The sequence below is a fragment of the Macaca thibetana genome, chromosome 3 (assembly GCF_024542745.1).
Source record: "Macaca thibetana thibetana isolate TM-01 chromosome 3, ASM2454274v1, whole genome shotgun sequence".
In the NCBI taxonomy this organism is placed as follows: Eukaryota; Metazoa; Chordata; class Mammalia; order Primates; family Cercopithecidae; genus Macaca; species Macaca thibetana.
The window spans coordinates 93044029-93070174 of NC_065580.1; the positions used below are offsets into that span (position 1 = coordinate 93044029).

General features: G+C 43.1%; 1 protein-coding gene and 1 long non-coding RNA gene across 3 annotated transcripts in view; one reads left to right on the top strand and one right to left on the bottom strand.

Moving 5' to 3' along the window:
• Nucleotides 1–26146, top strand: part of NUP42 (nucleoporin 42) — a 1164542-nt gene that overhangs the window by 528102 nt on the left and 610294 nt on the right. The window lies entirely within an intron of this gene.
• LOC126950043 (uncharacterized) lies at nt 1772–19189 on the bottom strand. Of its 2 annotated transcripts, none has more exons than XR_007724040.1 (3): nt 18813–19189; nt 5722–5898; nt 1772–2081 (listed from the first exon to the last, which is right to left on the bottom strand). It is a non-coding gene; the product is annotated as an uncharacterized LOC126950043 (long non-coding RNA). The 2 variants fall into 2 exon arrangements; XR_007724039.1 differs by lacking the exon at nt 18813–19189 and adding an exon at nt 10526–11123.

The window sequence follows — 26146 nt, forward strand, 5'->3', positions numbered from 1 at the left end:
ATGCCCAGACCACTGAGTAAAACAGTGGGGACTGTGCCAGCCTTGCTGGAAGGGCCTTGCTGAGTGGTCTGGAGGTGAAGCAATGGTGCCCAGAAAGTGAGTGCAGCTCAGGAGGGAATCAGTGTCTCACAAAGACCAGGCAGGCTGCACACACCACCACCTACTAGGCCACGCGGGCTTTAGGAAATGTCATCATGGGACAGGAAGGCTGAGTGTAGGCAACTGCAGGACTTTGGAAAATTGTGGGCCTTTCTTAAGGGGCAGCTTCCACAAAACATGGAGTCAGTGCTGCCCTTTCCTCTTAAGTTCACAGTCCTGAGCGGGCCAGTTATGCAGCGGTGGCTTTCCTGGATTCAGAAGCAAGGGAAGGCTAACCACTCCCCAGATGATAACTCTAGCTCTGCCTACTACGGAGACCTCAGCCCACAGGGGACAAAGCTTACTCTTTTGGAAGAAGCTGCCTTTTACTGCATAATATGTAAGGAGAAAAAATACATTAAGTCCTGAAGAATGAACCTAGGGAACCATTAGGGGAGGGGGAAGCCTGGCCTAGCCCTCCTGCATCCTGGCTCTGTGAGTTCCCTGTTCAGTCAGACTATTGCTGGGGTCCGGGGATGATGATTAAATCACCTGCAATCAAAGGCAGATTCAGGCTAGCACTGGGAAACTGTTTTGGAATGCCTGAAAAAGAAGACCTGACATAAACACACAATAGATACCAGCACTGAGCTCCAACTGGACCCTTGACTCACTTCCTCACTACTTTCTCACTTTGTCGCTGTGCTTCCAAGATTTAGAAATAAGTACTTTTAGATCTGTCGTGGCTTAATGAAAGGTTTTCTTCACAGTCACATTTTATAAAATAAAAAGGAAGCTTGATCTCCCTGCCACACATGTTCACTCCACTAATGGATTCTCTTTCTGATACCATATTATTTGCAAGCCATTAAGTCTCTAGAGACTTTGCGGACACTCAGAATATATCTATAAGGAGAGTCACAGGGAATGCAAAATCTTCAATTTGCAATTTCACTATCTTCATTTGAATTTCCTATTAGGCTTAATGATGAGGGGAAATCTAGAACAACAAGCTCATCATCTCTGATGGGGACGCAACTGACAGACCTGTAGCCTGCAAAGCACCACGGCCACCAAGTACAGTTGTTCAGTTGTGCACTGCACAAAGGTGCTGTTCAAAGGGAGTGCTACTCACATCATAGACATCTTCACTGTTTTGAAATATGTTCTTCTTTGTTGTCTCCAAAGGTGGGAGGTCTGTATGTTTTTTGTAATAATTTTTAAACAGATAGCAATAAGAAATCTTGCTTTAACAAAATTACTATATTATGATAGATGAGTGTAAAGTGTCCTTCTGATGGGTAGGTTCATATTGTCATTCAACTTACAAAAGATTAGCAGCATAGTACATTAACATCATATTATTTTTATTGTGCTTTAGTTTACTTCTGCTTCCAAACAAGGAGGAGTTGACTGATAATCATGATTGGTGAGCATATTAAAAAAATGTCCATCTCCTTTGTATTAGAACACTGCTAAATTTACTCTCCATCTTACAATTTATGTCACCTGATACTTGTTACTTGCCCTAGATGGTATTATTAAGCTTTCAGCTTACGTCTATAGTACTTTCTATACTATACTATATATAAGATGAATCATTGAAAAATAATTGATAATTTTCCATTAATAATCCATTAAGTGTTACAAGGATAATTTTTAGAGATTATATTAGTGTTTTAAAATGTGATGTTTCAAGGTAACTTTATTCAAAGGCACCTTTTTCTAATCTGGACAAAGCCATTTTACACACTATCAGTGGCTCTCATAACCACCAAGAGCCTTAAACCAGCTGTCTTGATGGCATGTATGTGAGGATGTCTTGTTCTTTACCGCCATCCCGTCCCCTTCCCTCCAGCTCCATGAAGGCAGGATTGGGAGCAGGGGTCCAACCACATGTAGTCTATAAACTCTCCAAAAGTGGTCACAAAAGTCTGGGCACGTCATGTGCTTTTACCTTTGTTTTAAGGCAACTGTCCACGAGGTTCATTGCATCTGTGCCTCTGAAAAGAGCAAAAATCATTGTTTTAGTTTGCAGCAGTGTTTCTCAAACTTTATCAAGTATTAGAATCATCTGGAGGACTTGTTAATACACAGATCCTGAACCTGCCCTCAGGATTTCTAATTCAGTAGGCCTGGAGCAGAGCTTAAGAATCTGCATTTCTAATGAATTGCCAGGGGATGCTGTTGCTGCTGGCCCAGGGAAGATACTTGGAGAATGACCGCTTTAGAATGTCAGCAGTGGCTGGGCACAGTGGCTCATGCCTGTAATCCCAGCACTTTGGGAGGTCAAGACAAATGCATCTCTTGAGGTCAGGGCTTCAAGACCAGCCTGGCCAACATGGTGAAACCCTTGTCTCTAATAAAAATATAAAAATTAGCTAAATGTGGTGACGCGTGCTTCCAATCAAAGTCACTTGGGAGGCTGAAGTAGGAGGACCGCTTGAACCCGGCAGAAGAAGGTTGCTGTCGGCCGAGATCGCGCTACTGCACTCTGGCCTGCATGATAGAGCGAGACCCTGTCTCAAAAAAAAAAAAAAATGTGTCAGTTATGGCTATGATCAGTGCAGGCCCACATGAGGCAGAACCCTGGGGATACACTAGGTTTCTAACCTCTTTACCAGCAGAGGGCAAGTCCACGTTTATTCCAACCTGTGTCAACAGTCTCTTTCAGCACAAGGTGGCAGCACTGGCATACAAATCTCTATATAAAACAGGGAGCCCTTAAATTTTAAATTCAATCACAAAAGCATGGGAAAGCCACATGAACTGCATTTATTCTATAAATTGGATGGTAACCTAAACCTGAAAAATGATAAAAATGTTTCTCTGTTAAGAACACATATCCATGCAAATCAGGTTTCAAGTATGAGTAAAACTAGACTGCATGGCAGACAGGAAGAGGAGCTGGATGATGTGCGGCCTCTCTCCTCTAGCCTGGCACCCCGGATGGGATTTCATACTTCTCTGTCTGGTGATTCAGAAATGTTCTTCTGTGGAAAGTCCTAGGCTGGATGCAGCAAAATTACCCGAGGTGCTTATTAAAAATGCAGATTCCCTCTCCTTTTATAGCCCATTCTGATTAAGTAGATATAGGATTAGGTACAGGCAGTTATCTTCTTCTCCTTTTTTTTTTTTTTTTTTTTTTTGAGACAGAGTCTTGCTCTGTCACTCAGGCCAGAGTGCAGTGGCATGATCTCAGCTCACTGCAACCTCCACCTCTCAAGTTCAAGCAATTCTCCTGCTTCAGCCTCCCGAGTAGCTGGGATTACAGGCTTGTGCCACCCCTCCCACCTAATGTTTTTGTATTTTTAGTAGAGACGGGGTTTCACCATGTTGGCCAGGCTGGTCTCGAACTCCTGATCTCAAGTGATCTGCCCAACTTGGTATCCCAAAGTGCTGAGATGACAGGCGTGAGCCGCCACACCGGCCACAGTTATCTTCTTAACAGGTGTCCCAGTTGATTCTAAGGCACAACCCTGTTTTGACTATCTGCATCTGTATGTTTAATAAACATAAAACCAGTGCTTAGCTATGAATATTTGGCTGTCTCTGCCTTTTACATAGTGGTTCTTTCTAGGTTCTGAACTCGCAAAGCAGTTAAAATGCAGAAAGAGCTACACTTTCCCATATGGTAGCTGCGAGCCACACGTTGCTAGTGGACACTTGAAATATCACTGTTCTGCACTGAGATGTGCTCTCAGTGTTAAATAACACCAGATTTCGCAGACTCCATAGGGGAAAAATAATGTAAAATATTTTCTTCCTAGCTTTTTATACTAATTACATGTTGAAATGATTTTTTAAATGTATTAGGTTAAATAAAAGATTTCTTAAAATTAATTTCACCTGCTTCTTTTCATGTTTTTAGTGTGACTACTAAAAATATTAAATTACATATGTGGCTCACAATATATTTCTATTAGACAGCATTGGTTAGAGGATGTAAACAGCTTTGGCAAGAATGGAGGGGAAAGTGGAAATCAGAGAAGCAGAGCCTAACAGGGCTCAAGGGAAGAAATCTTGACCGCATGGAATTCTAACCGCATTCCTCCACCCAGGCCTCACATCCTGGCAGCCAGGCCTGGAAGACAAAAGTCCTTCAGCCTGTAGCCACTGCAGTGCTTCCGTAACAGTTTATCCACGGGACAGTTCCAACTTGAGCACATGCTGACTGCGAACACCCACTCTCCAAATAGGTTGAGTTCTGAGACAGACTGGATGTTAGTCACTTGCCGGCACTCAGAGGACATTTCACATAGGAAAAAAACGTGGTTCCTGCAGATGGTTGCTGGTATGTGGAGTGCCCGCCCCCCCCCCCGGGGCTTATTGAATCTGTGCAGTAGGTGAAATCTCTACTTTTACACAAAGGAAAGCTTGATGGTTTATCGTTAAACAAAACCGTACTTGTTTGTTTGTTGTTTATTTATATATAAGACTAAGAAAGAGTATGTTAAAATAGCTTCTCTGCAATACTAGTACTGTTTTCCAAGAAAGGCAGGTTTATACTTAGCGGTGGTCCTCAGTGGAGTCCCCAGACCTGCAACATCTGGGAACAGCTAAGAAATTCGAATCTCAGGCTCCAGTACAGACTGAAGAGATCAGAAACTCTATCTAGCGGTGGAGTCCAGCAATCCACCTGGAGACCAGCCCTCCAGGTGATTGTGAGAATGCATCCTAAGATAGAGAACCACAGAGCCAGAGAAAGAAGAGGCCCTGTGAAGGGAGACCTGAGGGTATGGAGAGTTGTTGGCTCCAGTTTGGGCACATTCTCTCTCTCTTTCCATTTCTCTCTTCTCTCTTCCCCCTCCACCTCCCCCTCCTCCCTCTTCCCCTCCCCCTCCTCCTCCTCCTCCTGCTCCTTCTTCTCTTCTTCCTCTTCCTTCTCTTCTCCTTCTCCTTCTCCTTCTTCTTCTCCCTCCCTTCCTCCCTCCCTCCTGTCTCACCCATCTGCTGTCACTGGGAAGCTGTGTGGTCAGCCAGTCAAAAAGAGCAGATTTTGGAGTCAGGAGTTCCAGGGTTCACAGTTGAGCTCCATTCCCTACTGGGTGACTGAGGGCAGTTTCTAAACTTCTCTGATCCTGTTCTGCCATCTGAAGAAGGGGAAAATAATACATAGTGTTACGACTGTTATTGGGAATCATGAGCTAATGTATGGAAAAGGCTGCATGTGGTTCTTCATGCAAAGAAGCAGATTATTGTCAGTTACGTGTAGGTGAGGCATCCAAAACGCTAGTAGAAAAAACCTGAGCCTTTGCATGGTATCACTGTGTCCATCGTTACCTTATCTACACCCATAGCATGCTCGCTTTTTTTTTATAGAAATTACCTATTTTCCGTGATTAGTCAGTGGATCCACAACAATTTTATCTAATCTCATTCCTACTTAGGGACTCATTAAAGTGTTATCAATCTTACGGAATTATTTAAAACCCGTGAACTCCCCCAAATAATGCTTGAGGGTTCCAACCTTCCCTGCCCCTTCACAAATCAGCTTCAGAAGCTGATTTGATCAAGTGAAACCAGTGTGCCTCGTACTTCATTCTCCCGGATTTGCTGCTTTTCTAAGTATGGTCTCACAAAATGTATACTGCTTTTTTTTTCTTTTAGTCTTCATGTTGTATATTAGATCCCTAGACTTACTTGTTCTACACATCCGCTGCTCTGTCTTCTGACCTACATCTGCATACTGCTTTAATAGAAGGGATGTTTGCAGACATGACTGTGATATTGGAATATGGAAGGATCCGTCCAGGGTCAGGAAGCAGCAGGCTGGCTTCATTCTCAGTGTTTGTTTCCCGGGTCTTTGAAGGAGAGGTGCTGCAGGGAAAAAGGTCGTGCATCAGGAAGTGTCATTTAAAAAGGACGTGAGTTGGCCTGAGTTATCATCAAATACACGCCATGGCTGTGCTCCCCACACGCCACCGTACACTAACAGGGCAGCAACCCTGATTGTCTAACAAGCAGCAGAGCCGCCCAGCAGCGACCACATTAGGAAGAAATCGGAAACCAAGACTCCGCTGGCTGTCACCCCTTACCCACTTGCTGTCAGGTAGAGTACTTGTTTGTTATTAACTGTCTACTTTCAGTATCCTGCACCTGGGGGTGAACATCATCGGTGCTAAGACTTTAGCCTATGGGGATCTCTGCTGAGCACTAAAACCATGGGCTTCCCCTTTAGAAGAGGCAGAAAATACACTTCCCAGGTTCTCACTACCAGCTCTGACATGCTGAACTGCAGTTGGAGAAGGAGGGTGAGGACTGGGCTCCCTTCCTGTCTCCTAAGCCAGGGCAGGGCTGGGCTTCTGGTGATGGCAGGAGAGAGAGAAGCAGGTAACTTCCCTGGAGGTGGAGGCTAAGCGGGGCAAGTTCCCTCTTCCAGGGACATTCCAGACATGACAGAGGTGCACAGGCACAGACGCCCTGCTGCTTTGGCAAGCTGGGCTGCTCAGAGCTGTGTCTACCCCTTCCCGGGACATGGACCGTGGGGAGTGTCTATACAGAACCATCTAGAAGAGTTCAGAGCCTTTCAAATTTCTTTTCAAATGCATTCCTGACTGAGGACACAGCTCAAAGCTGCCTCTCAGGCTTAGAAACACTTCTTAATTTTCACTGTCGAGGGCTAGCTTTGAGTCAGATCCTTTCACCTCATCAAAAACGTGTCAGCACACAAGCTCTCCGAAATTACTCGCTTGGCTTTCTGCTCAGGGTGACTGTGGTAAAGAGGTTACAGCCCACAGGCAAACCTCAGTAATTGGCCTTGGCCTGGAGCCACACCTTGGAAGCCATCTCCCAGCAGGAATGAAAGGAGTTTGGGGACAGGGCATCAATGTCTGCCCAAGGCAAAATAGGGCGAACAGTAGCCTGCCTGTGGCACCCTCCCCACCTCTCTTCTAGAGCAGTAACCCTTCATTTTCTCAGCCTCTGCATGGGAAGTCTCATTTAGGCTCCTTAGTTCACCCACACCTTGCTATGACAAACAAAAAATGATCACCATTACAATACATGGAGTCCTTGCTATGTGAGAAACACTGCATCAGGTGTTTTCCACGTATCATCGTGATCTTCACAACAGCTCCTCAAGGAACACATCATAATGGCCCCTTTGGTGGGAACTACAGGGACCCAATGAGGCTAAGCTACCCTTTAAGGTACAATTGGCCAGACCTGGATTTGAACCCAAGCCAGTCTGACTCAACAGCGACTGCGGTTTCCCCGACACTATACCATCTACCATTCCCAGACTTCTCAGGCTTAGGCTATGTCTGGTTTCTGCGACATCATAAAATAAACATTAATTCATGAAGAAGCAAAGGACGTGAGCCATGGGAGTCATTGGGTAAATGAATATTGAATGACTGAATGGACCGGAGCTTCTATCAGTTCCCTCTCATCCAAAGACTCAGCACCTCCAAGGCTCAGATCCCCAGGGCGCTGCTACCTCAGAGATCTCTCCGGGCTCTGCTCACAGGCACTCACCCACTGCCTGACCTTGCAGGCTCCTGGAGTTAAGCCATGAGTGGTTTCCTGTCTCTTGACAACATCTACCCAGAACTCAGACTTTGGTTTTCCTTTGTCCCTAGACCACAGCCTGAGGCAGCCAAACCCATTTCCTTGGGGATCCAGCCCAAACCAGAGAGTGTGGATAGGCCGATGGAAGAATGTTGGACCAGCTTAAAGAATGGGCTGTTCTAAATCACGAATACTGTAGGAAGCGGCTCTAAGGACCACAGGGCTGGGGGTGCACAGGAAGGGGCCAGTGCATACAGGAGAGTGTTGGTTTTATTTTCAAATTTGTGCATCAAGGCTTTACCTACATTTTTCCATCTGAAATTAGGAAAATGGAAATAAGACACCCTTAGGAGTGCACCATAGCATGGCCTAGCATTTTTTCAAATGATCTTTACATTCAATGATGATTTGGAGGAAATGGAGATGCTGATTATTTTGTTAAACAAATGCTGCCTGTTTAGAAACCACACACAGACAGCTCATGAAGTGGGAGAATGACTAATTGCTGTGGCTAAAATCAACTCCCTTCAGCACTGGACTCACAGGGGTCTTTCTCACAAGGCCCAATTATGCAAATTGCTAAAGCAGTCCCCCCACCCCGCCCCCCGGCATGGCAGGAAGAGAAGCTGTTTCTATTCCTTAAAACTGTTTTATCTGGCCTGAGTAGGGCACAGAGGCGACTTTCCCTTGGGGCGTGCCTGTGCTCGTGACTGTGGGCAGCAGACAGACTGAGCTGTTTCTCCTCTGCCTGTCTACACCTGTTCTCCACTTGCTCACACCCGGCTCTTTCCTCCTCTAGCAGTGGCTGCTGCTTCCCAGTCTCCGCAGCTGCCCCTTCCCAGTGTCTTCACACTGCAGGGCCAGCATGCAGTCCTCCACCCTCTTCTTTCTCTTCCTCCCTTGGTGACTTCACTCAGTCTCTTGGCTTTCAATAGCGCCTGCCTCCGAGGACTCCTGCCCAGGCCTCTCTTCTGCACCCCTGCCCACATTTCCGGGTCCCGACGCGTCTTCTTCATCTTCAGGTCCAACAGCCTCCTAACTTCCTAGGTCTAATGTGAAGGGCTGGGTCTTCCCCCAAACGATTCCACAGGAACCTTTCTGTCTCAGTATTCTGTCTCAGATGCAGGGAACAGCATCCCCATCCTCCCAGGTGCTCCAGCCAAACACCATGGAGCAGTCTTTGACCTTGGTACCCCTCCTCTGATGCCCAACCTATCATCTATTGGGACATCTGTTGGCTTCAAAATCTATCCAGAACCAAACTCTTTCTCAATCCCTCCATTACCATTGCTCTCCTCATTTCACTCAAAGTAAAAGCCAAAGTCTCCACAATGGTCTAGAAGGCACTACCAGGCACTTTCCCTCTGACCTCACCTCCTACTCTTCTCCTCCTTCTAACTGCTCCAGCCACACTGGCCCCCTGGCTGTTCCCCAGACACACCAGGCACCTCCCTTCACCTTAGGACCTTGGCGCTGGCTGTTCCCACCTCCTCAGGACTTTGGTCAAATATCACCTGCCCGGTGAGCCCTGCCTGGTCACCTCCAGGAACCAGACCCTAGAGTGAGCAAGCCCTAGATCCCCAAGCTTGTACTCTCAATTTCTTGCCTTCCATATGAACTCATAACTCTATATAGAAGGTTATCACCTTCTAACGTACTTGGCAATTTACTTATTTATAATAGTGATTATTTATTGCCTGTCTCATCCACAAGAATGTAAACTCCATGAGAGAAAGGATTTTTTTTTCCATTTTGTTCACTATGTATCCCAAAGGACTAGAACAGTTTCTAGGCACACAGTAGGCACTTGATAAATATTTACTGATGAATGAATGAATACTACACAAACACCTTGCTGTTTCATCTGACTGACACCTGGACCCTGAGTAAGGCACAGATGTGGCTTTCACTCGGGGTGTGCCTGTCCCTGTGGAATCTTAATAAGGGAAACACCATCCCAGGATTCCTGCTGGTGGAGGCCACTAGCATCCCGCTGACCTTTTTTTCTTTTTAATGTAATTTAATTTTTATTTTCATGAATACAAAATAGTTGTACAGATTTCTGAGGTGCATGTGATACTTTCATACAAGCATGCAATGTATAATGATCAGATCATGGTGGCTGAGTTATCCAGCACCTCAAGCATTTCTCATTTGCTTGTCTTAGGAGTATTCCAATGCCACTCTTCTCATTATTTTGAAATATACAATAAATTATTGTTAACTATAGTTATCCTATTGTGCCACCAAACACCAGGTCTTATTCCTTCCATCCAGCTATATTTTTGTGCCCATTAACTAATCTCTCCTTATCTCCCCTCCCCGCTACTATTCCCAGCCCCTGATAACCATCATTCTACTCTCTACCTCCATGAGATCAAGATTTTTAGCTCCCACAGTATGAGTGATAATGTGATATCTGTCTAACTGTGCCTGGCTTATTTCACTTAACAGTGTCCTCCAATTCCATTTATATTGCCGCAGATGACAGGATTTCATTTTTTATGGCTGAATAATATTCCATTGTGTATATCTGCCCCATTTTCTTTGCCTATTCATCCATTGATGAACATGTAGGTTGATTCCATATCTTGGCTATTGTGAATAGTGCTGCAATAAACATGGGAATGCAAATATCTCTTTGATATACTTACTTCCCTTCTTTTGGATATATACCCAGCAATGGGATGCCTGGATCATATAGTAACTCTGTTTTTAGTTTTTTGAGAAATCTCCATACTGTTCTCCATAGTGCTTGTACTAATTTCCATTCCCACCAACAGTGGACAAGGGTTCCCTTTCTCTTCATCTTCACCAGCATCTGTTATTTTCTGTCTTTTTGATAACAGCTATTTTAATTGGTGTAAGATGATATCTCATTGTGGTTTTGATTTGCATTTCCTTGATTAGTGATGTTAAGGAATTTTCCACATACCTGTTGGCCATTTGCATGTCTTCCTTTGACATATGTCTATTCAGATCTTTTGCCTATTTGTAAATTGGATTTTTTTGTTGTTATTGAGTTGTTTGAGCTCCTTAGATATTTTAGTTATTAATCCCTTGTCAAATGAATAGTTTGCAAATATTTTCTTATGTTCTGAATGTTATCTCTTGACTTCATTGATTGTTTCCCTTGCTTTGTAGAAGCTTTTAACTTGCTATAATCCATTTGTCCATTTCTTGCTTTAGTTGCCTGTGCATTTGAGTCTTATTCAAGAAATCTGTGCCCAGACCAATGTCCTGGAGAGTTTTCCCAATGTTTTCTTCTAGTAGTTTCACAGTTTCAGGTCCTCACTTTAAGTCTTTAATCCACTTTGATTTGATGTGTGTATATGGTGAGAGATAGGGGTCTAGTTTCATTCTTCTGCATGTAGATATCAGTTTTTCCAGCACCATTTATTTAAGAGATTTGTCTTTCAGCAATATATGTTCTTGGTCCCTTTGCTGCTGACCCTTTTTTCAAACACAACCAAAGCCATCTTGTCCATGTGTCCATGAGTTCTATTGTTGTAGAAACAGCCCCATATATCTGAAATGAAGCTGAAAAAAGGTATAAGAAATTCATTTCTGCCAGCTTGAATATCCAGCTCATCACACTCAGCCAACTCTCCTAACCTAGCTTGCCAAGAGCCACACGCCCACTTTGGGGACAAGAGACCCTACCAGAACCCTGGAGATGGGCATATTTGGTCACTGATTCTCCTTGGCCCTCATGGCTATGGACTGACCTCAATTCTCTCCAATTTCACTGCCTTGCAAATGTTTTGTTGTTGTTGCATCTACTTCCCACACTGGTGTGCATACAGTATTCAAACGGATGGCTTGAAACTTTTTTTGAGACAGAGTCTCATTCTGTTGCCCAGACTGAAGTGCAGTGGTGTGATCACAGCTCACTGCAGGATTGACCTTCCCCAGCTCAGGTATCCTCCCATCTCAGCTCCCCAAGGACTTGGGACTACAGGTATGCCACCACACCTAGTAAATTGTTTTTGTTTTTGTTTGTGATAGAAACAGGGTCTTGCCGCGTTTCCCCAGCTGGTCTTGAACTCCAGAGCTCAAGCCATCCACCCGCCTTGACCTCCCAAAGTACTGAGATTACAGGCATGAGCCACTGCTCCTGGCCCATCACAAATCTCTTAATCTCTCTGTGCCTCAGTTTCTTCATCTGTAAAATCAAGATTGCGATAATAGTACCCAGCTCACGGGCTTGTGGTGAAGATTGATTGAGTTGATAGTACAAAGTGCTTAAAACAGTGGAGGGCATACAGTAAGCACTCAGTAAGTATTAACTATTATTAGTAGTATTGTTATTATCATTACTATTAACATTAATTAATATTAATGCTAAACACAGTATCTGATTTGGATTTTTATTCCCAGCACCTAGTACAGTACCTGGGATAGAAAGTGCTCAGGAAAAGTTTGCTGGATGGATGAATAAATAAATAAATAAATAAATAAATAAATGAGGATGAGCGATTTCAATGCAGGGGCTGTATGTCTTCGTCTCTGTTTAGTACAAACCTAGTCCCTAATAATTCTTTAAAAATGCATGCTGAATTTTGAATCAATGGCACACGGGAAAGTTTCTGCATTTATCTTCTACAGTACAGAAAGCCTTGGAGGAACATAAAAAAACCAAAATCAGTGATAGCATTGAAGGAGTGGGGGTGGTGCCTAAGAAACTCTGGGAGATGGGGAGACCAAGTTGTGACTTTGGGAACAATTTTTAACTTTTCTAGGTTTCTGTGTTCTCCTCTATCAAATGGGGCTAAGATGAGTCTCTGGATCCTAAGAGGGCTAAACCAGATAATGCTTGCAAAGTGCACAGTTCTAGGCCTGGTACCTGCTAACTGCTCATTCAATAAGTGTTGGCTTTAAAACCATGTGTCAAGTACGGCTGACACATGCCCCTCTGCCCATCAGGCTGCAGGGCTTGACCAGAAGGTGAGGGGCCCTGATTTATGGGACAATAGCCAACTACCCACGGGCCCATCTTTCTACCCCATCTTTCTAAATATCTTAACCAGAGGCTTCTCTTTCTTGTGCCCTCTTACCCATGATCCAGGGACAATCTAAGCAAGTTCCTGCTACTATAACCAGAACTTCTCTAATTGTCATGTGCAAGGTATTTCTCCAAAACCTTTCAAAGAAGTTCAGACAAGTCGTACCCCTTCAGCAGACTTTAAAATGAAACTGGGCATTTTCCACTGGTTTCCTCACCCCCAACTTCCTCCCTTGGACCCTCTCCAAGTCTACGCAGCTGATGGTGTCTTGGAAAGGAGACTCGGAGCGTGATGAATCGAGCATTCAGTCACAGATTATATTCATCTTTATGCTTGCTCAATATAAACCAAACTTTTGCCTTAGTTGGTTTAAATCCAGAAAATACCCAGCAGTTTATAACTTATCTCTGACCATTCTATGAGGGCTGTATGATTAATCTTTTTTGATGTCTTTTTTTTTTTGAGACAGAATATTGCTCTGTCACCCAGACTTGAGTCCAGTGGTATGATCTCAGCTCACTGCAACCTCTGCCCCCTCAGGTCCAAGCGACTCTCATGCCTCAGTCTCCTGAGCAGCTGGGATTACAGGCACCCATCACCACGTCTGGCTAATTTTTGTATTTTTTAGTAGAGACAGGGTTTCGCCATCTTGGCCAGCCTGTTCTCAAACTCCTGGCCTCAAGTGATCTGCCCACCTCAGCCTCCCAAAGTGCTGGGACTACAGGTATGAGCCACCACATCTGGCCTAAAATGTCATATATTTTGAACTGATTGACTTCTCCAAAAACTTATGGTTATTAGTTGAGAGAGAAAACTTGAGAGAAAGTTTCCCTGCACTTGGATGAGAGGAAATTAGAACAGCCTCCATCTCTGGTGCTGGGGAGTATCAAACAAGGGGAATTGGGAGAAGGATGGGGGCAATGGCATAGCTCTTTGCCTTTCAAAATTAAAAATGGGGTGCTGCTTTATATTACAGATCTAAGGAATTAGAAGAGCAGCAAACCAAGCAACTAAGTTTGTTCTCTTTGCATAAACTTTAAAAAGCCAGCTTAAAAGTTCTCAAGCTTAAAATTTGAAAAATGAAAACAAATGCATGACATGTCAGAGGGGATAATTCCTACATTTTTGGAAATGTTCTCATGTTTTCTCCATTTCATCCTATGAATGAGAATGCCATCAAAGGGGAATAATGCTATTCGTAGAGTGCTCATCACCACAGTAACCATTGGGCATCTCTACCCTTTACTATCTTCATTTCAATTGTAATAAATGAGTTACAAATCTATATCTGGGGCCCTAGTTATGTATTTACCATATGTTCACACCACACACACACGCACACACACACACACGCACATATGTGGTGACTAAGACTAAGAGTGAGCCTAAAAGAATGATTTGGAGCGGGAGCTGTTGGAGGGAATGGTAGGAAAATAACAGGGATTCACTCAGTCTCATTTTCTACTAAATTTCAATAAGGAGAAGCATGCTCAGCAAATGTTTGTTGACTATATGAATAAATGAAATGGTGCATTTAACCAGAATTGCATATTTAAATATGGTGGTAATGTGTACAATATTAGAGGAAGGAAATGCAGGCAACAAGGAGAAGGCTTCTGCGATGATCTATAACACTGTGATATTGCCATTCTGTGCAAAGTTGCTCACATTTTGACATTCGTGCTCATTTTTAATTCCCAAAAACAATCAACTGACCTTTCAACTTCCTTTTATTACCGTAAAATATATGTAATAGATACCCTCACCCCATTCCTCACTCACCCCCCAATTAGCTTTACCTGGTGCCTAATCCACAGTTCATCCCGGACTCACCCTATCCCTCCTTAGACTTCTCTGTATCCTTTACCCGATCCTTCCAGGTGTCCAAACAGTGTCATCCGGTGTCCTGACATGGGGCCCCAGTGGATTGACCCACGGTGGAAAGGAAGAGTGAGAAGAAATCAGAAGGAAGAATTCAGGAGTTGTGGCAACAGAGTGGATGTAGCAGAAGGGACACAGAGAGTGCCTAAAGATGACTCTTTGGTCAGCATGTGATGAAAAGAACGAAGACATTGGGGAAGTGGGGAGCAGAAGCGGATGTGGGCCCAGGAGGAAAAGAGTAGGTTTGGACTGGGGTATGCTGAGGTCAGTAGCAACATCAAAGTCCTGAGCACCCTCATGTTGTTGCAGATTCCAGACAGCAGAGAGAGATGGCAAAAGATGCATGGAAGAGAGACACAGCAGGGTCGGGTTCTGGCCTCAGGAGCCAAGGGGGAAGTGCCTGAGAAGGAGATCCCCAAATGAGGTCTGTGTCAATGAGGTCATTAGGGGACTGGCTTCCATGTATGCCAGGCCATACTTCCTGGATTCCCAGCATTGAGAAGACCAAACGCTTCTACACATTTATTATTGAAGCCCCCTGCAAGTTGAAGGCAGAGGAAGTGGCCAATCTCCTAAGCCGTGTGTGACTGAGGCAGTTGTCAGAACTGTGACGAGGGAAATGCTCATTATTGTATCCCTCACTTGGCCAAATAAAGAACTTCTTAGAATTCTTCCCCTATGACAAAACAGGGCTGTGATTTGGAAAGCCGCAGGCAAATTTGCTAGGGCCACGGTAACCCAGCACCACAGACTGGGTGGCTTCAAGACTGGATGGCTTCAACAGAAAGTTACTGTTGCTAAATTCTGGAAGCCAGAAGTCCAAAATCAAGGTACTCGCAGGGTTAGTTCGATCTGAGGGCTGCGAGGGAAGGCTCTGTTCTAGACCTCTCTCCTAGGCTTGCAGGCATTGGTCCTGATGTTCACAGCGCATCCTTCCTGTGCCTTCACATCGTCTTCTCTCTGAATGTATCTCTGGGTCCAAATTTCCCTATTTTAAAATAAGGAAATCAGTCCTATTGGGTTAGCGCCCTCCCCCCCTCCTTCACTTTAACTTGATTACCTCTGTAAAGACCCTACCTCCAAATAAGATCACATTCTGGGTACTGAGGGCTAGGACCTCAATATCTGAATTCAGGGTGGGTGGGTGCACAATTCATTCCATAACATTAAGAAGGAAGGAATGAGTGCCCACGGAATCACACGCTCACTTGGGGAGAGTTCAAAGTGTGCAGAGCGGGTGGTCATAGCCTTGCCTCAGGCCTTCGGAAATCCCCTGAATCTGGTTTTCCCAGTTCTCATAATCTCATTTCACCAAAATACGGCATCTCAATACATTCCATGCATTTCTGGTGTCAAACTCATTCTGGTGAATGCTAAGCAATGTCCTAACTACGTCTTAACTGGGTGGTTTAACTGGTTTGGTTAACATAGATCTCTGAGGCATTTCACCCATTCCTTAAGCCTAAACAAATCTCATCCAGGTGTTTAAGATATTGCACAATATTAGACCATTTGAAGCTCCATATCCTTGGGGCAATCTAGGTTGGTGATGCAAATGGCTGGTAACTGTTCTCAGTCTCATCGCCATAACGGAACCCTGTGTCGTGTTCCTCCGCACTGGTGTGAGGGACACTACTAAGTGAGGCAGAGTTTGCACTCAGGACAGATAAATATGGACTCATGCACAGATTCCAGCTGAGTCCCTCCAGTGTGCTAGGTACTATGTCCAGCCCCCCAGGATTCACCTGTAAGCCGGAGTCTTTTGGATGAGAGAGGGAATTCTCATATATCCACAGGCAGATGGAATTTACAAGTGGAAAGACCTAGAAGTTCAGAGACAGGGGGACTGAACCTTTTGCTTTCAGTCAGAATCTTTGCTTACGGTTGTGCAAATGTTTGCACTGGTGGGTTTCTATGCCATAATGTGCTAAATATTTTTACATTACCCTTGCACATAAGCATACTGTTGGGAGGGAAAATGAAGAGGGTAGAGTTGGTAACAAACTCAAGCTAAAGAAATGGGATTTGGATGGGTACTAAGTCCAAAGAATTAACTTGAGGAAAATGAACCAGGATTCACACAGGAGTTTTGAAACATCTCAATATCAGGACCCCTTTACCCTCTTAAAACTTACTTCGTGAGGACCTTAAAGAGCTTTTGTATGTGTGATTTATGTGTATTAATATTTACTATATTAGAAATTAAAAGTAAGAAATGGCTGTAATATGTGTTCATTCATTTAAAATAACGATAACAAATGATTTTTTAACATTAATAATGTTTTTCATGAAAAGTAACTATATTTCCCCCAAACCCCACAAAATGTAATGATAAGATTGGCATTGTGTTATATTTTTAGAAATTTATTTAATGTCTGGTCTTAGAGAAGATGGCTAAAATCTCATATCTACTTCTGTTACTTATGTTGTTTTGACTGAAGTATAAAAAGAAAATCCAGTCTTACACAGTAAAGTCAAGTCTTAGACAGATATATAGTTGGAAAAGGCAGGATTTGCGATCTCACAAAAAGAACCTAGGGACCCCCAGTGGTCCCCTGGCCACATTTTGAGAATTGTTGGACTAATAGTGGTTTTATAATCTTATTATATCCTGATTGGATTTCTCTTTCTAACTACACCATTAAATGGAAACCCACATTTCCGAATTTTAATCCATAATATGAAATTTTAGATACGGATTAGTGTCATATACATACATGCAAAGTCTTAACTCTTTCTACCTCCACGTTTAAGAAGTCGGTTTTATTATAACAGTCACTTTTTTTTTTTTTTTTTTTTTTTTGAGACAGAGACTTGCTCTGTACTCCAGGTTGAAGTGCAGTGCCATGACCTTGGCTCACTGCAACCTCTGCCTCCCGAGTTCAAGCGATTCTTGTGCGTCAGCCATCCGAGTAGCTGGGACTACAGGCACGCACCACCACACCTGGCTAATATTTGTATTTTGAGTAGAGACAGGGTTTTGCCATGTTGGCCAGGCTGGTCTTGAACTCCTGGCCTCAAGTGATCTGCCTGCCTCAGCCTCCCAAAGTGCTGGGATTGTGAGCATGAGCCACTGCACGAGACCTAAAAGTCACTATCTTTTAGTTTGTTTGCAGTGAAAATAATAGTTTAAAAAATAAATTAGAAACAGACACTATTGCCCAGTATCTATATTTAATCACAGAAATATTTCTTAATGCTTCCAACTCCGAAGTCCCAGACATTCTCAACTATGTACTGTAGTTATAAATAATATGAAGGCTGGAGCACAGTGGCTCACGCGAGTAATCCCAGCACTTTAGGAGGCCGTGACAAGCAGACTGCTTGAGCCCAGGAGTTCAAGACCAGCCTGGGCAACATAGTGAGACCCCTCCCCCGCCTCATCTCTACAATAAATAAATTAGTCAAGTGTGGTGGCATGTGTCTGTAGTCCCAGCTACTCAGGAGGCCGAGGTGGGAGGATCTCTTGAGCCCAGGAGGTCAAGGCTGAAGTGAGTTGTAATTGCACCACTGCATTCCAGCTTGGTTGACACAGCGACAGCCTTTTTCAACAAGAAAAAAAAAAAGAAAGAAAATATGTATCCCTGCACCATAGGAAATAGGAAGTATTGTGTGACTTTTTCTTGGTCTTTCGAGGAACTATGTCATGTGAATCATGATGACTGCTGAAAATGCATAGGAAGATAAAGAAAAGTGACTTGTTGCTCAACTGTTTCAAGCCCAACTCTGAGTACCAAACTGTGGCTCCCTAAACTAACCCAGAGGGCTTGACTCTGACAAAGCTCTGGCTGTAGCCATAAGATTGACCCTCAAAAATCTTACCTGAGATATCGACGGTCTCACTCTGAAAGCAGACCACAAATTGTGTTTATAATCTAGTGGTTTGCAGGATATGATGTACTACTTAAGACAGTGAATAGGGTGACCAAGTTTGGTGCAACTAGTCTGCAGATGCCAGAAAGGCTGAAGAAGCCTGCATGAAACTAAGTTTCTGGCCAATGGTTCCAGCCTAATCTCAGACCCTGGGAACAGAGAAGCACCGCTTCGTCTCCTCCTGCAGGTAGAGATTCACTGCATTCACCTTCGTAAGCTCCCCTTCCACCAACCTTGGGCACCTTTTGCATCCTATAAAGGTCCTCTCCTTGAGCACCTGCTGCTTTTCCCTGTGCTTGTCCTGTCTCACTCAGGTCTATGATTCCCCTGACGACACTCCCCGCCTCCCCCATCTCAGCTGTCGTTCTCAGCCTCGCTATCCACTCTCATTCCTCATCTGAGTGTTCCAGCAAGATCACTGTTCTACAGAAGCTCAACCTTCAAACTTGCAATACACATTACCTGGGTCCTGCTTCGTCTCTGTGCTCCGTGCTCAGCCCTGGTGTAAGATCAGTGTTCCTGTCACTCCATCTCCTTTTCCAGGGATATTTGCATCTTTAGTAGTAGGCTTCATTGGTGGTCCTTCAGTGGAGTGTCACAAAGAGAAGGGAAAACACTCAGGTACTATGAGGAGAAATGTTGGGTACTATTGAGAAATCACAAGGACACCTCTCACTCCTACCCCCAAAGCTACCTTAACTTATTCCTGTCAAGACAGGAGGGTTGGCCAGGTGGGGTGGCTCATGCCTGTAATCCCAGCACTTTGGGAGGCCGAGGCAGGTGGATCACCTGAGGTCAGAAGTTTGAGACCAGCCTGGCCAACATGGTGAAACCCGATCTCTACTAAAATTACAAAAAATTAACCAGGCATGGTGGCAGGTGCCTGTAATCCCAGCTACTTGGGAAGCTGAGGCAGGAGAATCACTTGAACCCAGGAGATGGAGGTTGCAGTGAGCCAAGATTGTGCCACCGCACTGCAGCCTGGGAGACACAGCAAGATTCCATCAAAAAAAAAGACGGAAGGGTCATGCCCCAGAAAACTCAACTCGAGGTCTTTGATTTGGTGTGAATTTCCCTACTTTCTTTGCTTGAAAGAAACCTGTCCTACTTTTTCTAGACTTATTTGAAGAAAAACTAATAGTGATTTCCAAGCTTCAACTGAGAATTTGTAAAGCATAGCCTATAATATCTGGCATTGTTTCCTCCAGGGCTGCTAGAGGGGCCAGGGAAAAGCCCAGGAACTTCAGGAAGGGGTTTCTTGCTGAGTGTCAATGTGTTTTTGCAACAATGACAAAATGATATTGTGCTTTTAACACTTGATAGGAAAGGATACATTTCTTCCTGCCTCCTGGCAAATCACTGAATCTAGGGCAGTATCCGTCAGGCTGAACTTTTCCAATACACACTCACCTTTCCTTTGTGTTTGTTTTTTCTTGATAATGATTCCATTCCTAAGTTTTCTTCTTACGTTTATGTCTCTCCTGGATGTTATGCAGCCATCCAATGCTGAGTATGACACTCCACTGAATCACAGTAAGAATAGTGTTGATCTGCGTCTTCATTGCATCCATCAGTAGATTGATGCCCAGACAGATTTCATATGGAGTAGAACTGGCTGTGAGGTTTTCTGAGATGACTGATGGATTAGGCCTCTCACTCATGGAAGGTTTCATAACCCCAGCTTATCTCCAGAGAAGGCCTCATGTGTCAGTCAAAGGTGAAAGAAGATATTCCGTTCTCAATTTTAGTGTCCCATAAAAAAGATTGGGCAAACACAGAGGAAAAGGTACTGTGTTTACTTTTAAAGAAATGTTACAGTTTTATAGTTACTGGATTGCATTCATGGATTGAGCTGTGGATTAGGAATAATAGGACCTAATGATATAATGTGGTTTATTTAAAAATGTAAACACACACTCATATTTCATGGAGCAATAGAGGAAAATTTCTTCTGAAAGAGCAAATATGCTGAGGAAAATCAGACTCATGAATTCCTGCACATTCCTAGCTTTATGACCCCATGGTTTTATTTGGTTAATGTTCACTTTCCACAGTTGGCTACCAAAATAGCTTTCCATTCCAAGGTTGTTACTGCAAAGTAAGGAGCTCAAGTGTCCCTCTCACACTTCACCGGATATTAATTGTTCAGAGCTCTTGCCCTCCCTTTCGCAATGTTCCTGATTTTCATACTTCCGATTGAGAAACTACCACACACACTGAGGATATCCTGCTTGGTCAGCAGGCTGGCTATTCTAAGTGGCAACTCTCAGGGGAGATGTCTTCAGTACTTCTCCAGAGTGTTGCTTTGGGGGGCACTCCTGTGCCGTAGTAGTTCTGATGCTTATCAGATCCAGATCATTCTACTAACAATGGTCTTGAGCCAACATTTGTCATTCAAAGGTTGCTCTCTTATTGAATTGCCATGGCTAGGCAATCAAGTTATTTAGAAACAGTGGACACTTTTAGATGTGCTTTCATGGTGATTATATGGTTTTACATGAAGTTATGCAGGAAAATATCTTTTAGGAGCCCCAGATACTCAATGAGGCACCATCACATTGAACAGAAATAATTGCAAGTAGGAAGGTGATTTGAGGAAGTGATAATCCCCCAGTGGAATCTGGTTTTGAACTGTGACGTCTTACAGCATTTCACGATTGTTTTGTTAGTGCCAGGAAATCTGATCTGGGAGAAACGTTGGCACTTTTACTAAGGCTCACATCATTAAAGTTTATTTCTTTATTTGAGGGAGAGAGCTTGTTCCAAATTGGAGAAAACCAAGAGAACAGTTAGTAGGACTTAACTTCTGACTCTGTTGATGTCTTAGTTATTTATTGCTGTGTAATAAACGACCCTAAAATTTAGTGGCTGAAAACAAAAACCATTTTATTGTTCTTGATTCCGTGGGTCACGAATTCAGACAGGGCTCAATAGGGATGGTTCACCTCTGCCCCACATGGTGTTGCCTGGGGCTCAAAGATCTAAGATGACCTCACTCACGGGTTTAGGCATTGGTGCTGGCTGATGGTGGGGGTAGCTCACTTCTCCTCCAAGGGCCTCTCTCTTTTTTTCTCTCTCTCTCTCTTTATCTTCCCCCCCCCCCCCACTCCCTCACCCCACCCTTCACTCTTGCTCTCACTCTCTCTCTGTGGTCTCTCATCATTCAGCAGTCGTATTTACACTGAGGTAGCTGGCTCACCAAAGGAACTGGAAATGCTCTCAAGGATCAGGAATCAGTGTCACTTCTCCCACATTCTACTGACCTGACCAAAGTAAATCTCAGGATCAACCTAGAATCATGCAGAGAAGAAAGACTCCGCTTCTTGGCTGAAAGAGCTGCATGGTACACAGGGTTTGTTGGTGGCCATTTTTTGCAGAAAAGCACTACAGTGGCTGACTCCTGGCAAGGTGTTTCTAAGTTCCTTCACTGGACCAATTAATATTAGCCAATTGCCTTAAAGAAATAGAGTTATCTTATTTGGTGGACTCCCAAATGCCATCCACACTGTGTGTAAGATGCACATTGTTTTATGCATTGTTTTAAAAGAAAGCCACCAAAAAAGGGACATGATATCAATTGTTAAGATCAATTTCAGAGATACTAAATGATGAAGGAAATATGCGTATTAGAATTAATAAAAATGGTAGTTATTCACTATATAACTCAACAGAATTTAAAAATGAATGGATAAAAATCTGAGGTGTAAAAATAGGTCACTCTTTTGATCACTGAGTCTATTAATTGAGTATCAACTTACATAGATCTTATCCTGACTAAGGTGCTGATGATCTGGCCTACTGTCTAGTAGAACAGGGCCTTAAGGAACCATTATTTCTCCCCCAACCCCTCATCAAACCATGAGGAAAAGCCTGATGAGGAAAACAAGCAATGAATCAGTAAAATGAACATTTTAAAGAATAAGAGATCCTGCGAGTGTCTGGGGGGAAATAAAGAAGGTGATGAGGGAGAAGAATAAACCACCTCCTTTGGAAAGGGGTGGCTACTGAAGGGCATCTGAAGAAAGGATGTTGAAGCAGAGACCTAGGGATTAAAAAGGACCAGCCATGCAAAAAGCAGAGGAAGGTGCTTGTATTAGTCCATTTTCACGCTGCTGATAAAGATATACCTGAGACTGGGTGATGTACAAAAGAAAGAGGTTTAATTGGACTTACAATTCCACATGGCTGGGGAAGCCTCACAATCAAGGTAGAAGGCAAGGAGGAGCAAGTGCCATCTTACATGGATGGCAGCATGCAGAGAGAATGAGGAAGACATAAAAGCAGACAGCCCTGATAAAAACATCAGATCTCGTGAGATTTATTCACTACCACAAGAACAGTATGGAGGAAACCGCCCTCATGATTCAATTATCCCCCACTGGCTCCCTTCCACAACATGTGGGAATTATGAGAGTACAATTCAAGATGAGATTTGGGTGGGGACATATAGCCAAACCATATCAGTGCTCTAGACCAGGCAGAGGACACAATAAGTACAAAGGTGCTGAGATGGGAAAGAGCTTGGCACATTCTTAGAATTGAAAGTAGATTGGTTTCATTGGAGCACAAAGAGCAAATTCCTCCATTAAACATCTGTTTAAATATCTGCAAAGCAGAACAACCACAACAAAAAACAACTAGATCCAGAATTTTCCAAGTCTATCAACATCTTTGGGAGGAAAAAAATGAGCCCCATAGTAGGTTTTCTAAACTCTCTTACTAGCCAGATGTTGAGAATGTTTCTTGGGTTTATAGGAGGTTATTCATTATGGCACTGTTTCTTAAACATGAGTAATGAAGTAACCCTTTAAATGGAAAAATATTATAAATCATTAGTGTGGACAAATCATTTTAATTATGTTTCTTTAAGATAAATGAAGTGTAAATGCTGAACATGCATAGCTCTTATGCAAATCTAAGAGTAAATCAAATGTATAAATTAAACACAAACTAAACTACAAAACTAACAAAATGAAAATTATCAATATTAATTCAGAGTAATGGTTGATGTTATTTGCTGCCACTAACTTGTTGATGTTTGGTTTAATAGTAGAAAATAAACTGATATATTTAGTTTTACTTGTTGCAAATGTTGGCCATTGGAACTATTATTATTATTATTATTATTGTTGGCCATTGGAACTATTATTATTATTATTATTATTATTTTGAGACAGGGTCTCTTTCACCCAGGTTGGGTGCAGTGGCCAATCAGGGCTCAATGAAGTCTCTATCTCCTTGGCTCGAGAGATTCTCCCATCTCAGCCTCCTGAGCAGCTGGGACCACAGGGACATGCCACCATGCTGGGCTAAATTTTTAATTTTTTATAGAGACAGAGTCTCACTCTGTTGCTCAGGCTGGTTTTGAACTGCTGGGCTCAAGCAATTCTCTCGCCTCAGCCTCCCAAAGTGCTGGGATTATAGGTGTGAGTCACCACCACACCTGGCCCTGGAACCATTATTGTTACTGTCATTACTGTTTTTCGTTTTAAAAAACAAAGCTTTTTTAAAACAATAGATCCATTATCTTGAAAGGCCAATTAGCCCACTCCAAAATACAATATTGAAATTTAAAAATGCTGTTTAACGAAAGAAAATTCGTGGTTTTTCACTATAGCATTTACTGTTAATTGATCATTGCTAATTTGTATATACGAAGACAGGATTTCACAACAAAACCACTGACTGAATTTGTACCTCCAGCCAGCTCTGCAGTCTTTACAGCTTCATGTAGAGATGTTCTTAGCCATTCGTTCTCCCACTGCCTTTCTCTGTGCAATGACCACAAAACCTCAATATGTGTATTGTAATAGAATGTGGGTTTCTTTGGTATTAACATGGCCATAAGTTTAATGCAAATGCCCTCTAAAACTGTATAGGGGACTTCAGTAAAAGGAGGTGGTCAAGATGTTGCCAGAAAAAGGTGTCCCCATCTAGATGCCAGGAGCGGGTTCTTGGATCTTGCATAGAAAAGAATTCAGGGTGAATCTCAGACCACAGTGGAAGAAGCAAGTTTATTAGGAACTACTCTGTTATTGAGTATGGCATCCTCAGAAAGCGGGAGGAAGAACATGCCGTCCTTTGTTGATGTCTCTACTTATAAGAAACTATAGAGCTATAATTATACTTAGAATGTATAGATGTGCTCACTGAAGGCAGGGGTTATTGGTGCTATCAATGACCATTAATCCTTCAACCTAAGCCTGCCCATTAACATTATATTTAAGTAAAGTGAGCTGCACTCTTAGGACATCCGGACATTTTGTAGGCCTGGTGGAAGATGTTCTGTGTGGCCATAATATTCTGCAATTACAAGAGCAGTCAGCTTACAATGTGACTATTTGCAGACCATAAGCATTCACTTTATAGGTGCTTTGTGAGTGCCTAGCTACGAGCTGTAAGATGGAGTCACTCTAGTCACGTTTTGTTAAACTAAAGGCCTAGTAATCAGAGGCTCCTCTAATGCAGGGATTCTAGAATGTATTTTTATTACTTTAATAGTATTATAAATAGGAAAACACATTTTAAATTTTTATAGATTTAATGGGCTCTGAGGATATGTCGGAAGGCTCCAGGTTGAGAAGTGGTGCACACATTAATATTCTGGTCATCTGAACTGATGTACAACCTCAAGAATGATCAACTCAATGTGAATACAGCCAGATTAGTGCATCATGGAGCCCCAGCATGGGACATCTATCTGGTTTAGAAAGAACATGAATGAGGAAATGTAAAACATATATATATAGCGAATAACATATAAAACACATATATATATATAGCTAATAACAATAATCAACACTTGTCTAGAGTAGCTGCTTAACACGAGGCATTGTGTTAAGCAATTGATAAATATTATGTATAATTAAAATATGTAATTCATTTATCAGCTACCACAGACGTATCCAACAGAATAACATAATTCCAACTCGATCACTTAAAAAAAAACACACATATAGGAAGGCATTTTGTTTCTAATTTAACAACATTAGATCTAATGCTCCAAACAGAAATCTCTGAGGAGGAATTTGCTGTGGAGCAAATGGGGTTGCTGAGTGCAGAGGCCAATAACTATGGCACTGGCTTTTGAGAAAAGAAAGGCTTTATTGCAAAACCTGCCAGCAAAAAGACAGGGGTTGGGTTCAAAGCTGTTTCCTTGATTTGAGGTCTGGGGCAAGTTTATGGGCCTGAAGGGCAAGGGAAAGGATTTGGGAATGCTGGTTTGGTCTGATTGGAGGACTTCAAATTTGGCCATTTACGGTAAGGTATGTTGAGGCAGACTTTGGCCCCAGATCTTCCAGGCCAATGGACTCCTCCTTCTGAAAGCGTTCCAGTGTTCATGTTCCAGTCATGGGCTGGTCCTCTTGGTTCTTGAGGGGAGGAATCATTGGTTCTGGGTGTTGTTAGAGGTCAAAGCTTTTTCTATAGCACATGCCCAGGTTATATGACTTGCAGGTTTTTGGCTCTGTTATACCTATAATGTAACTCGACACTTTGTTATCAACGAAGTAGGCTCAGTTTGAGCTGGTCCCACAATTACAAAAGTTCCTGCCCAGTTCCCAGACCCAATCTCTCCTTGATTTCCAGACTTGAATATCAAGACGTATTTCAAATTTACAACATCAGTGATAGAGTTTGTCCAAAGATGGTTGTCAACAACTCTTTCCCTCCCTGCTTCTCGCATCAGGTGGTGAAGCCTTTCTCTCGTTCCTTTGAATAGGGTCTGGCCATAGTGACTTGCTTGACCAATAAAACACAGCAGAAGTCGCTTTGTGCACTTGTTAGGCTAGGCCATA